At 42.6% G+C, this 14,849-nt stretch overlaps 1 protein-coding gene across 4 annotated transcripts in view; it reads right to left on the reverse strand.

Annotated features, from left to right (window-relative positions):
• Window positions 1–14,849, reverse strand: part of CCBE1 (collagen and calcium binding EGF domains 1) — a 290,499-nt gene that overhangs the window by 260,423 nt on the left and 15,227 nt on the right. The gene's annotated exons all lie outside the window — the stretch shown is intronic.

Here is a 14,849-nt window from a genome sequence, read left to right on the forward strand (position 1 = left end):
CATGTATCCCAGAACTTAAAATATAATTTTAAAAAATTGGCCGGGCATGGTGGCTCACGTCTGTAATCCCAACACTTTGGGAGGCTGAGGCGGGTGGATCACAAGGTCAGGAGTTCAAGACCAGCCTGGCCAAGATGGTGAAACCTAGTCTCTACTAAAAATACAAAAATTAGCCAGGCACAGTGGTGGGTGCCTGTGATCCCAGCTACTCTGGAGGCTGAAGCAGAGAATTCCTGTTACTGGGGAGGCAGAGTGGAGTGAGATCATACCACTGCACTCCAGCCTGGGCGACAAAGTGAGACTCCATCTCAAAATAATAATAATAATAATAATAATAATTAGGTGTTACATATATACATGCTTTATAAAAATGAATATATATTTCATATGTAACCTGCTTTGTTCACATAATATATCATAAGCATCTTTTCATCTCAGAAAAATATTCATTGAAATAGCTTCCATCCTATGGACAGACCCAAAATTGTACTCTTATCATTGCACATTTAGGTTTTGTTCAGTTTATATTAAAAACAAAAGTGAGATTAAGCAGCCTCAAATGATGCCTCTTTGCACATCCTTAATTTCCCTAGGATAAATTTCTAGACATGGATTTCTCACATGGCTAAGGCTGCCTCTGCGCAAAGGTAGTTTACTGGGCACTTCGTAAGTGCGATATGTCCAGGCATTGTGCTGGATGATGGTTTTCCATAAGTCTTTTGTGTGTGTGTGTGTGTGTGTGTGATATGGAGTCTTGCTCTGTCACCCAGGCTGGAGTGCAGTGATGTGATCTCAGCTCACTGCAACCTCCACCTCCCAGATTCAAGCAATTCTCCCACCTCAGCCTCCGGAGTAGCTGGGATTACTGGGATTGCAGACACACGCCACCACACCTGGCTAATTTTTGTATTTTTAGGAGAGAGAGAGTTTTACTATGTTGGCCAGGCTGGTCTTGAACTCCTGTGACCTCAAGTGATCCACCCACCTCGGCCTCCCAAAGTGCTGGGATTACAGACATAAGCCACCTTGCCCGGCCAACATAAGTCACTTATAAAGATGAAGTATTGCCTTTTTAGCTACACTTATTTTCCAATATGGTATCACCAGTATCCTCCGCCAGCCTTCCCCTCTAGCTCCCATAACCCCTCACAGATATTGTTTATAAACATTAAAAGACTTGGACAATATTCCTGAATAACAAGGCTCCATGCTAGCTATGCCCCGCTACAGGCTGACACTGCCTGTGTCTAACCTACTCCCACCAGCCATCTCGTTTTCCTTTCCCTGGAAAGAGGGTTCTGACCAACAGCTCCTTGGCTTCCTCCTTGAATCAACAAGACATCCTGGCTGTGACCACAGCACTGGAAGGTGAGGAACAGGGAATATCTGTGGCTGAGAGGAAAGTTGGAGTCAAGAGAGTCACTATTGGGGAACACATGGACATCGCTCCTCAGGGCCCATGTGCACCTACGTGGCTCCAGGCTGTCCCTGTGGCTGCAAGAAAGCTGCTTTCAAGCCCAAGTCTCCAGGCTTAGACTGGAGGAACACCTGCGGTGCCCTTGTGCTCTCAACCCGGACATCATGAAGTGCTGGAGATGACTTCAGGTTCCCTCACATCTCTCCCCAAACTTCCGGAGGGGCACTGGAGTTAGGGTGGTACAATGAGAAGTACCTGAACATGGGGTCAGGCCCGCCTTTCAGTTGCAGGACCTAGGATAGATTAACTACATCTGGCTTGCATTTCCATGGGAAATAATTACTAACGCCATGGGGTTGTTGTGTAAATGTACCCAGCACAGTGTGTAGCACGGAATAGGCACTCAAAAAAATTGCATCCATGATGATTACTGATGCTACATTTGTCTGAATATTTGGCTGCTACGAAGAAACAGTGACTTCAGATAGATGTTTTTCTCGTGTAAACAGCACAGGGCTGATGCAATCATGGACCTCTGCTTCTTGCCTTTCCATCTTCAACATGTGCTTCTATTTTAGTTCCCATAGCATGTCTGTGTTTCAGAAAGCAGGAGGGGGTGGGGGAAGGGTGGAAGAGAAGCATGTGCCTTATTACATAAGTGGCAAAACTCAGAAGTAAAACTTCTGAGTGAAAATTAAAATAAAAGTGAAAAATTATAATAAAAACTTGTGGTTTTCATTACAATTTTTTTATCCCACAAACTAAAGAAATGGACACTCTTGCAGGAATGATTTGGGGAAGAAAAGTCAATATAAAAATGGTTAACTAATTCATTCCTCTTCAAGGTGGGAGAAGGAATAAGAAAGCAGGATGGCAAATGTCTGAGAAGAGGCGTGGGCTTAGGATCAACAGGATGTTCCTAAGGGAAGGCGTGTGAGCCTGGAAACATGACCAGCTTCTTTCATAATGAGGATCTGTCTCATGATCATGCATGCGTGTGCCCAGTGATAGGACGGCCCATCGCTTATACAACTCCTGCCATGTAACCACCTCCATATGAATGTTTCAAAGTGGAGCGGTCTATCTCTTCCTTAGCAAGTGATTCTATATCTTACACCAAGGACTCCATTATCCTAAATAATTTTCAATCCAGCCAGGTATGGTGGCTCACACCTGTAATCCCAGAACTTTGGGAGGCCGAGGCAGGAGGATCACGTGAGGTCAGGAGTTTGAGACCAGCCTGGCCAACATGGTGAAATGCCGTCTCTGCCAAAAATACAAAAATTAGATGGGTGTGGTGGCTAGCGCCTGTAATCCCAGCTACTTGGGTGGCTGAGCCAGGAGAATCACTTGAGCCTGGGAGGCAGAGGTTTCAGTGAGCCTAGATCACACCATGGCACTCCAGCATGGGCAAAAAGAGTGAAACTGTCTCAAAAAAATAATAATTTTCAATCCTATCACTCCATCGTACAAGGCATTTTAGAAGTTCATCAAAATCTAAACCCATGATTGACGTTCAAAGCTATGCCACAACTTGGCCTCAAGCAAAGCTCGGCAAAGGACAGTTGAATATACTTTAATGATTACATTAAGGGAGATTTAAGTATCACTGGGTTTGGGGAAAGGGAGGCAGTAGCTGCTGACAGGTCCTGAACGCTAGGAAAGCCATTTGAGTACCCTACAATAAGAAGTGACCAGTGGTGGCTGGGTGTGGTGGCTCATACCTGTAATCCCAGCACTTTGGGAGGCCAAGACTGGCAGATCACTTGAGCTCAGGGGTGTGAGACCAGCCTGGGCAACAGGGCAAAACCCTGTCTCTACAAAAAAGACAAAAATTAGCCAGGTATGGAGGCGTCTATAGTCCCAGCTGCCTGGGAGGCTAAAGTGGGAAGACTGCTTGACCCCACGAGTTCGAGGCTGCAGTGAGCCATGATTGTACCATTGCATTCCAGCCTGGGCAACAGAGTGAGACCTTGTCTCAGAAAAAAAAAAAAAGTAAGAAAAAGAAGTAACTGACTTCTTCTTCAGTCACTGACAGGGAGGAGACAGTCTTCAGCAAGAAAAGTGATAGGACATAGGTTTCCTTAATGGCACTTCCAAAGACCAGCAGCTGTGGGATGAACAGAGCTCAGTAGGAAGAGATAAGGCAGGAGGGTGGTCACTTGGAACAACTGTGTTGAGTGAGGGATGAGGTGATACAAGCCTGAATATAAGCAGTGAAGGGAAGGGGAAAGGCATTCTCAAAGGCTGCTATTATGTGTCAGATTAGATAAAAGCATGGTGGGAAGGTTAAAAAAAAAAAGGGGGGGGGTAGTCAGTATTTACTCCTAGAGAGCAGGTTTAATGAGCTAGAAAAACGCTGGCTCTAATGGCAATAACAAGAAAGTTGGCAGGACGCTGGTTTGCAGATAACATACAGATGACAAATTCAGCTAAGGCAAAGCCTGCAAAACCCTCAACAGGACAGAAGAAAGGATCAAGGACTTCAGCCATGGACGTGGAGACTGTCCATTCACATAGAATTCTATGTGCATTAACATAGGTACAATCAGAGTAGAACTTGGGGCCACAGGCTCTAAACTATTATGAAAAGGGAATAAAATATAATAAAAATGTGGCTGGAGTAGCTGTTTGGAAAATCATAGTATCATGAGACCAGAAGCCAAGACAGAAAGAGGTCACATGAAGGAGGATCATGATCCATGGGGTGGTGGGTAGAGACCACCAGTGCAGATGACAGTGGTAGATGGTAACTTGCCTGCAGTAAGCAACAATCCTCCCATTCCTGTGCACAAGCTGCCGCTGTCCCAAATCTAGACTGGCTGGCCCTGTCACCTGCTTTGATCAATATTATGCAATGAAAGCAGCCTGTGCTAGTTCCAGTTTTCAGTAATTTGGGACTCAAAAGCTGCCTCAGACTGCTTCTGTCTCTGCACTTGGAATGCTTACACACCATAAACAGATGCCCTGCCTAGACTACTGATTGATGAGGGACCAAGTGGAGAGGTCAGCTGGAGGAGAACTGAAGCATTTCTGCTGGCATCCAGCACCCAGACCTCAGACACATGAGTGAGACCCTCTCGGCTCCTCCAGTGCCAGCTGAACCACTGCAGCCTGCATCATCTGGAACCAAGCCAAACCTTTTCTAATGAGCCTTGCCCAAATGGCAAGCCCATACAATTTTGAGCAAGAGAATAATTGTTTTAAGCTACTAAGTGTTGCGGTGGTTTGTTATGCTGCAACAGATGAAGGATACAAGAATAAAACTGTATTTTATAAGTGGGAACTAAACTATGAGGATGCAAAGGCATAAGACTTTGGGGACTGCGGTGGGGGGAAGGGTGGGAAGGAGTGAGGGATAAAAGACTACAAATTGGTTTCAGTGTATATTGCTCGGGTGATGGGTGCACCAAGATCTCACAAATCACCACTAAAGAACTTACTCATGTAACCAAGTACCACCTGTTCCCCAAAAACCTATGGAAATAAAAAAAAAATTAAGACTAAGAAATAATCAAAAGTCATCTGGAAACATGACTCCAACATGGCTCCACCGCTGGTAAGTTATGGGACTGTGAGAAAGTTGCTTGACGAACCTAAGCCTTAATCATCTCTTCTGGAACATGAGGATTAAAAATAGTTTGTTGAGGCCAGGCGTGGTGGCTCATGCCTGTAATCCCAGCTCTTTGGGAGGTCAAGGTGGGTGAATGACTTGAGGTCAGGAGTTTGAGACCAGCCTGGCCAACAGGGCAAAACCCTGTCTCTACTAAAAATACAAAAATTAGCTGGGTGTGGTGGTAGACACCTGTAATACCAGCTACTTGGGAGGCTGAGACAGGAGAATTGCTTGAACCCACGATGTGGAGGTTGTAGTGAGCCAAGATCCCACCACTGCACTCCAGCCTGGGTGACAGAGTGAGACTCCATCTCAAAAAATAAACAAAAATGGTTTGAGATTGTCAAGAAGATTAAAGAAAATACACATTGCTTAACACAGTGCCTGGAACATAGTAAGTGCTCGGCACATACTTCTTACAATCATTGTTATTAAAAACAAGGTCATAAATAGCTATTATTTTGACATACATTCCATCAATACCTAGTTTATGTAGAGTTTTTTTTAACATGAAGCAGTGTTGAATTTTATTGAAGGCCTTTTCTGCATCTATTGAGATAATCATGTGGCTTTTGTCATTGGTTCTGTTCATGTGATGGATTATGTTTATTGATTTGCGTATGTTGAACCAGCCTTGCATCCCAGGGATGAAGCCAACTTGATTGTGGTAGATAAGCTTTTGGATGTGCTGCTGGATTTATTTTGCCAGTATTTTATTGAGGATTTTCACATCAATGTTCATCAGGGATACTGGCCTTAAATTTTCTTTTTTTGTTGTGTCTCTGCCAGGTTTTGGGATCAGGATGATGCTGGCCTCATAAAATGAGTTAGAGGGGAGTCCCTCTTTTTCTATTGTTTGGAACAGTTTCAGAAGGAATGGTACCAGCTCCTCTTTGTACCTCTGGTAGAATTCAGCTATGAATCCATCTGGTCCCAGGCTCTTTTTGGTTGGTAGGCTATTAATCACTGCCTCATTTTCAGAACTTGTTATATACCCAAAGGATTATAAATCATTCTACTATAAAGACACATGCACATGTATGTTTATTGCAGCACTATTCACAATAGCAAAGACTTGGAACCAACCCAAATGCCCATCAATGACAGACTGGATAAAGAAAAATGTGGCACATATACACCATGGAATACTATACACCCATAAAAAAGGATAAGTTCACGTCCTTTGCAGGGACATGAAGCTGGAAACCATTCTCAGCAAACTAACACAGGAACAGAAAACCAAACGCAGCATGTTCTCACTTATAAGTGGGAGTTGAACAATGAGAACACATGGATACAGGGAGGGAAACATCACACACTGGGGCCTGTCGGGGGGAAGGGGGCTAGGAGAGGGACAGCATTAGAAAAAATACCTAATGTAGATGAGAGGTTGATGGATGCAGCAAACCACCATGGCACATATATACCTATGTAACAAACCTGCATGTCCTGCACATGTATCCCAGAACTTAAAGTATAATTTAAAAAAATGTGAAAAATAAACAAGGTCAATAAGAACATATTTGAGCACAACCAAAATTAATATAAGTTATTAAGTGTTTGTTTGACACGATCCAGGAAAATTTAGCAAGCACAATCTCTTCTGCTATTACACAATATTGGCATTTCTAAGAAATCTTGTGTAATCCACAACTTTTATAAAATATAACTGCTCTCATAGGGAAAAGGGGTTTAGGGTCTATAAAATTTCAGATTTACAATAGAAGTTATTTTCTACAGGAATTTAATAAATAACAATAACATTTAGCTGTAAAACCTAAACAATTCCTGGGCAAATCCAGCATTTAATCATATCCAGGTTTTGCTCAAAAGTCTTTTCTTCTTCTGTTTCCACCAAGACTATCACTGGCACTCTCCTGTAAACATCCTTATCTTTATCGCCCACAGCTTTTCATAAGGCACAACATTGAAACAGGATGGATAATACAACACCCAAAGTTAAGATAAGTTGTAGCTTGGATAACAGTATTGAAGAAAGTAACCTAGTCAGCTGCCCAAAGTGTCACTAGCAGCTTTTGTTCCTATGAGCAGTTCTAGTGCCCAATGACAGAAGCCTCACTGCCAATGGTGTTCTCTAGTAATGTGCATTATGCCCAATTTGTAGCACAAAAACTGATTCGGCAGGAATTTCTGCATTGTGTACCAACCATGGTACTAAATAGTTCTATAATCATCTATAAGAGTGATTGGTATGGTCAATAATTGGTTGCAGACTGAGCACTATATGGGGAAAATCAAGCAACAATAACTAAAACCTACAGCAACTTTACATCTCTCTCCCCCACACACGGGACTACTGAATTAACATGAAATTTTCTGCTCCTCTGAGCAGCTTCCCTCTAAGTGGACAGCTCCCGTATTAAAAGACTTTTCTACAAAGCCAAGGAAGATAAGCTTCCTCCATCTCTCAACTCCATTCTTTTGATAATCCCCAGTGATTGTGAACGTACAAGCATTACTGAGTTAAAGGAAAGCCCCCACAACATTCAGGAGATGAGGAAAACATGCATCAGAGAGCAGAGAAGGTTGGCCCAGAGTTTAGAAACAGTTATCAAATACAAAAATTAGGAAGACGTTCTCAAAATACTTTCTGAGAGTCCAGTCCCTTTTACACTAGAGGGTGCTGCTAGAGGAGGTATACAACAGACCTAGTGGTGGGATAGAAGGAATCTAACAGTAATGTCTGGAAGAAAAGAGGCAAGGTCTCTAAGATGTTCAACAGAGGCAAACAAAAGTAAATGATGCAATGTTAAAAATCAGTATGTGGTTAGGACAAATAAAGGAAGCTACAGTTAATAAAAGCCAAAAACTACACCCCCCCCCCCACCTACATGGGCCATCTCCAGAAGCAAACAGTGGCATAAACAGCAAGAACTATAATCCAGCACAGATAGCCCAGACGTCATCTTATAGCCCCCGTAAATTAGCTTTGACCAAACTGTACTTAGGACAGCAGTGGTCTATACTTGAAGGTCACCAGAGGAACAATTCCTAGCAAGTTCACCATGTCTATTATAGGAATGATCTTCATCACGTTATATACTGTTCTTTTTGCAGCAATGCTTGGATAAAGCTTCTCTTTGGTCTTAATAAGGAACAGTCTTTGTTCTCTTGGGCACTGTTGTTTTTGCCACATGGACTTGGATAACTTTCTCACCGGATGCTAGAAAGCTGAGCAGCAAGTGCCCACCCATGGCAAGTCTATGGCTCTTTATGGTGTAGGCTGTTAGCCTCAATGCCAGCTCTATTTCATATGTCTCCTGCCCTGTTTATCTTTTTCCTTTTCTCTTTCAATTTATGATATCTTCTTATATATAACTGCCTTATATATGGAATAAAACTAAGTATAAATTAAATCAAATAAACATGCCTCTATTTCAGAGGACATTCTTACCATACAGTAATATGTATTCATTCTTTCACAAATATGTATTCTGCAACATCAAGAACCGTACTAGACACAGGGCATACAAAAATGAGACAGATCAGCCCCTGCTCTGACATCTAGTCAGGAAAAGACATAAGAAATAAAGTACAAGCAATTTTAAGTACTACAACAAACACAAAAACCTGAAATGGACAAACACAGACAGGGATGGAGGGAAGTGCCAGTGTTGGAGTTTGGGAGACCTCTTACTGAGGATATGACATCATAATTAAATTCAGAAGGATTAGGAACCAGAATTAGGATTTAAGTGGGGGGAACACCTTTTATCCAGGTACAGGGAATAGAACAGGTAATAGCTTGAGACAGGAAAGAGTCTTAAAGAAATGAAACGACTGAGCTCAACTGAGGGAGGATAGTGTAGGACGAAGGTGGAGAGGAAGACAGGGGCTGGGCCTCCCAGCCCAGGGTAAGGAGTATGGATTTTGTTTCCAGAGTGATGAGATGCCATAGAAGGATTTTAAGCCTGGGTGTTTTAAGGTTCAGGATCATACCTTCCGCTACACGGGAATAGATTGCAAGAAGTTAAGACAGGAAGCAAAGAACAGTTGCAATATTCCAGGCCAAAGATGACAGTGGCCTGGACCAGGATGATGGCATGGAGAGAGATAGCCCAAAAAGCCCCAAATTGGATACATTTGATAAAAGATTTGATGCAAAGGAAATGTGAAATGGAATCATCTAAAATTCCTTCTGAATTTGTATCTGGAGCAACTATCCAGGCATTCAGACCACAAGCTAGAGCTGCAGACTGTGCTGTGAATGGGGGCTGGTCGGGGGTAGAAATCACCATCTCTACTTGGACCTGTCGTCTTTGAAATTTCTTGAAGACATCCAAGCAAAGATCAAGTAGGCAACTGGATATGTGAATTGCTGAGGCTCAAAAGATACATTTCCCAACATCCTTTCTCAGAGAAGAACTAGTCTATACACGCCACCAAAATAAAGGAATAAATCAGGAAAGGGGAAAAATGTGAGATCCAGGAAACCCAGAATTCAACACCAGAGAAAGATAAATTTTCCAGGATACTGAGGAGGCAGGAGGATCACTTGAACCCAGGAGTTGAGTCTTTTTAAAAGATCATCTCTTAAAAAAAAAAAAAAATCCCCAGGATGACAGAGTGAAGGTGAGAAACCAACTGGATTAGTGCAGGCCTCAATGCTCTGGGCCAAATGTAAGGTTGAAATGACAGAACATCTAATGAGTTTGAATATATTGAGAGAAACTTCATACAAAAGGGAGTGAGTGGGGATGGCTTTTGATTATATATGTATAAAAAAAATTAAGTTCTTAACTACAGGAAAGGTAAGATACAGTAAAAGAAAGGAAAAGCAATCCTAGTATACACAACCGGGCTTAGAGTCAATAGCATTTCCACAGTCATTACATCAACACTGAAAACTGACCTATCCCAAACGGCAACACAACCATACCGGAGGATGCAAAGATGGGAAGTAAGTGTGTGTGATGGTTTTAAGTGGGCGCGGTGGTCGTAAGCATGTACAATGCTTATAAGTGTGTGCAACAGTTGATAGCTGAATTTTCTCCTACCATAGGAGGAGGGGGGAGGACTCAAAAACTGAAAAAGTTAAAACATAAGTTTCTTACAGCGATGGAGGCAAAAACCAAAAGAATAAGCCAGAAAATTAGAAAGCAATTGCTGTGGTGAGGACAGAAGGACCAGGGGGGTGTTGAGGGCACGAAGTCTTACCGGCTGTGGGATTGTTTGATTCTAACTGCTGCAATTTAAATAATATTTTAAACTAAACATTTAAGACATTAAAAATGCTGAGTAAATCATTGATTTGACTCTGAATAGGTAAAATGTTGAAAATGTCCGTGAATACTAGATATCAGAATATTAAGAACAGACAGACTATGACTAGATACCTTTCCCTTCAGAATATTCGTTGCCTTTTATATTTAAAAAATTATATTTATATATATTTTGAGATGGAGTCTCACTCTGTTGCCCAGGCTGGAGTGCAGTGGCGTGATCTCCGCTCAATGCAACCTCTGCCTCCCGGGTTCAAGCGATTCTCCTGCCTCAGCCTCCTGAGTAACAGGGATTACAGGTGGCCACCACCACACTCAGCTAATTTTTGTACTTTTAATAGAGACGGGGTTTCACCATGTTGGCCAGGCTGGTCTCAAATTCCTGACCTCAAGTGATCCACCCACTTTGATCTCCCAAAGTGCTGAGGTTACAGGCCTGAACCACTGCACCAGGCCCACATTTTTATATTAGAGAAGCTAATGTATCGAGTGTTGATGAATCCAATTTTGCTACAAAAAAAATAGTCAAAGTAAAGTCCTGTTCATTTGGGTTTAAAAGGGCTCTAAACATAAAAGTAAAATACAAATATACATATAAAAATAAATAAAATGTTAGCTTCCCTTTAGAAGCTAAATTTTCATCTGATAAGAATATACCATGTTCATACTACAGTATTATCTTTGGAGTCAAATGCATGAACTGCCTTTGAGGTGAAGTAATTTTTATTTAAGTGTTTCTGAATCCAAAGCACTTAACAATCCTCAGGTGGCTGCCCCATACAGTGATCTGCTCTACCACAAACAGTGCCACAACCCACCATTCTAATGGACAGGACAGTATTTCTATTCCAGAAACTTGCCCAGAATTAACACACCTGTTAAAATTTAAATATCGCTCACTAGTGATAATGGAAGTACCATTCATTAATGACTTAAATTACTCCACAAATCTATTTTATCCAAGGAAAAAAATGTTTAATATTTATATTGAGTTGTTTTTCTGTGTGATAATGACAATTTTGGTAACATATGAACACCCTACATTTTAGAGATGAATGCTGACATATGTAGTGGTAAGTGACATGTCTGGGATTTGCTTTAGAATACTTTAGCAGGGAGTAAGAGGGACAGATGAAACAAACATAGCAGAATTTTCGTACGAGCATATGACTCTCCATTGGTGTATCTGAAAAATGTTCATAATTATAAGCTACATTCTGAGAGAAAAACATTCAGCTTTTCACCCTCAAAATAAACTTGAATCTTTTAATGATGATAGTGCTGTGAGTCCCCAAAATTTTAATGATGATAGTGCTGTGAGTCCCCAAAATCTAAGACAGGTCTCAGTTAATTTAGAAAGTTTATTTTGCTAAGGTTGAGGATGCACGTCCGTGACACAGCCTCAGGAGGTCCTGACTACATGTGCCTAAGGTGGCCAGAGTGCACTTTGGTTTTAGGGAGACATGAGACATCAACCGACATATGTAAGATGAACATTGGTTCAGTCTAGAAAGGCGGGACAGCTTGAAGCGGGGACGGAGCTTCCAGGTTGTAGGTAAGAGACATGGTTACATTCCAAAAGAGGCAATCAAGGCCGGGCACAGTTGTTCGTGCCTGTAATCCCAGCACTTTGGGAGGCCGAGGCAGGTAAATCACCTGAGGTCAGGACGAGACCAACTCGGACAACATGGTGAAACCCCGTCTCTACTAAAAATACAAAAATCAGCTGGGCATGGTGGCGCATGCCTGTAATCCCAGCTACTCGGGAGACTGAAGCAGGAGGGTCACTTGAGCTCAGGGGGCAGAGATTGCAGTGAGCAGAGACCGCGCCCCTGCACTCCAGCCTGGGCGACAGAGCAAGACCCTGTTTCAAAAAAAACAAAAAACAAAAAACAAAAAAAAAACCACAACAAAGGAGCCGATCAGATACGCACTTATCTCAGGGAGCAGAGGGGTGACTTTGAATAGAATGGGAGGCAGGCTGGCCCTAAGCAGTTTCCAGTTTGACTTTTCCCTTTAGTTTAGTGATTTGGGGGCCCCAAGCTATTTTCCTTTGACAACGCATGTAAAGAACACCTAAAGGCCAGGCGCGGTGGTTTGCCTGTAATCCCAGCACTTTGGGAGGCTGAGGCGGGAGGATCACGAGGTCAGGAGATCAAGACCACACTGGCTAACATGGTGAAACCCTGTCTCTACTAAAAACACAAAAAATTAGCCGGGCGTGGTGGCGGGCGCCTGTAGTCCCAGCTACTGGGGAGGCTGAGGCAGGAGAATGTCGTGAACCCGGGAGGCGGAGGTTGCAGTGAGCCGAGATTGCTGCCACTGCACTCCAGCCTGGGCGACAGAGCGAGACTCCATCTCAAAAAAAAAAAAAAAAAAAGAAAAAACAAAACAAAACAAACAAACAAAAAAACAATGAAAAAACAACAGCTGCAGTGGAGATTCCCTTTCATCCATCAGGTTACAACCCCAGCCTTAACTACATTCCTTCCAAAGGAGGGTAGGTTAAAATGCAGATTAGAAAGATTAACTTGCAAGCAGGAGAAAGTTAGAAGGAATCAAGCTTCAAACCAGCGGCCTGTTGATCTCATGCTAAACTCAAGTGAGATACCTTTTTATTAAGCTGAGACTGCCTAAATATGGAAAGGATGTTAATAAATACAAAAACCTGATAATTATCTGGGTTATTCAAGAGAAGCCTCATCCTTTTAGGAAGGTAATTTGGCTGAGGAAAAAAAATGGAAAGCTGTTTGGTATCTTTTTAAACATATATAGCTAAGTTGCATAGCTGTCTTGTGTCACCATTTCCCTCGGAATCTTTAAACAGAGCCAAATATGGAACCAGAACCCGGAGCAGCAGAACGATGAAAATGGCAGCAAGGCCACAGCCGGCAAATTTGCACATGAAGTCTTTACGAGGGCCCTTAGAGACACTGAGCAGAGGCTCTTTGGTCCATAAAATAAATACATTCAGAAGGAGACACGTGTTGAAAAATAAGTCTGTAATAGAAACCTTAGTAAATATAAGAAACATACTAAGTCCAGTATGTTAGGATAAAAGATGTGTAAGAAATTTTATGAGAAAGCTGATCTGATGTCCCCTTTTCTTCCCACTTTATTAGCAGGAGTCTGCCCAAAGGCAACTCAATTTCTCCTTTTTAGGAAGGGAGCGGGTGCCGTGGGACTACAGCTCTCCATGAAGCGAGGAAGCTGATACTTCACCCTGTGTTCTGCTATCCTATGGCACAGCACATCTTCAAAGCAAGCAGTGAAATGCGAGCCAGCCAGTGGCCAGCCAGGGCCCTTAACACTTTGATGGGCTCCTGCACTTACCCAGCATAAGCCTGCAGCAGATAGCAGCCCACTTGAAAGCATAGACCTGGGGAGTAAAAAGACTTTTTCCTTTTTAATAATAGGGGAAGAAACCATTAAAGCCATTCAAGAGATTAAATCCACAGTGCAAAGATGGCTATCATGTTTGTAAGGCTGATTAGAGATAAGTACTGCAGAGTCTCCCACAGTCCAGATGATCACCCTTGTGTTAAGCAAATCCCCTGGGCTGTAAACTAAACGCGCCTCTGTTTACTCTGCTCTCTGTGAAGGTGGGAGTGGTCCCTGTCAGACGGTCAGACCCGGAAGGAACTCAAGCAAAGCCCCATCCCCTCCTCTGAGGTTCGGAGAGAGCCAGAGGGTTTCTGGAGGACCCTGCAGTGGAAGGTAGGGAGAGGGTAGGTCATTAAAAACCATGTCTCCCAGACCGGGCGCAGTGACTCACGCCTGTAATCCCAGCACTTTGGGAGGCCAAGGTGGGCAGATCATGAGGTCTAGAAATCGAGACCATCCTGGCCAACATGGTGAAACCCTGACTCTACTAAAAATACAAAAATTAGCTGAGAGTGGTGGCATGCACCTGTAGTCCCAGCTACTGGGGAGGCTGAGGCAGGAGAATTGCTTGAACCCAGGAGGCGGAGGAGGTTGCAGTGAGCTGAGATCATGCCACTGCCCTCCAGCCTGGTGACAGAGCAAGACTCCATCTAAAAAAAGAGACCGTGTCTCCCAAGTTCCAGAACCACGTGCTATCTGGTTATATTAGATCTTCTGATTCATTTTGATAAAACTTAAGATGCTAATTTCAAGTATATCAAGTTTAAAGTCTGACTATACTGAAACAGAGACCCCCCCCCTTTAGCATCTGCTACATTTCCTTAGAGAACTCTCCAGTGAACAGATGAATTATGATGCCTCCATACAATTAAATGCCATGCTGTGAAATACCATGCTGTAAAATGGCTTAGCACCCTATTTAACCAGGAGTAAGTATTCCTTAGCTATTAACTGAAAAAAAGCAATTGTAGAATAAACCCATTTCTGTAAGTGGTAGGTCTAAGGATATCTTAGCATATGCATAGAAAGATTAGGAAAAGTAAACTCCAACCCTTTGATCGTCTTTACCCTGGAAGGGTGAAATGGGATGACCCTCAGTTCTAACTTGCACATTGCTATGATGTGAAACACGCAGAGTAAATATTGCCATGATCATAAACAAGGTAAATAAAGTCTTAAAAAGAAAATG

The sequence above is a fragment of the Gorilla gorilla genome, chromosome 17 (genome assembly GCF_029281585.2).
Source record: "Gorilla gorilla gorilla isolate KB3781 chromosome 17, NHGRI_mGorGor1-v2.1_pri, whole genome shotgun sequence".
Taxonomy (NCBI): domain Eukaryota; kingdom Metazoa; phylum Chordata; class Mammalia; order Primates; family Hominidae; genus Gorilla; species Gorilla gorilla.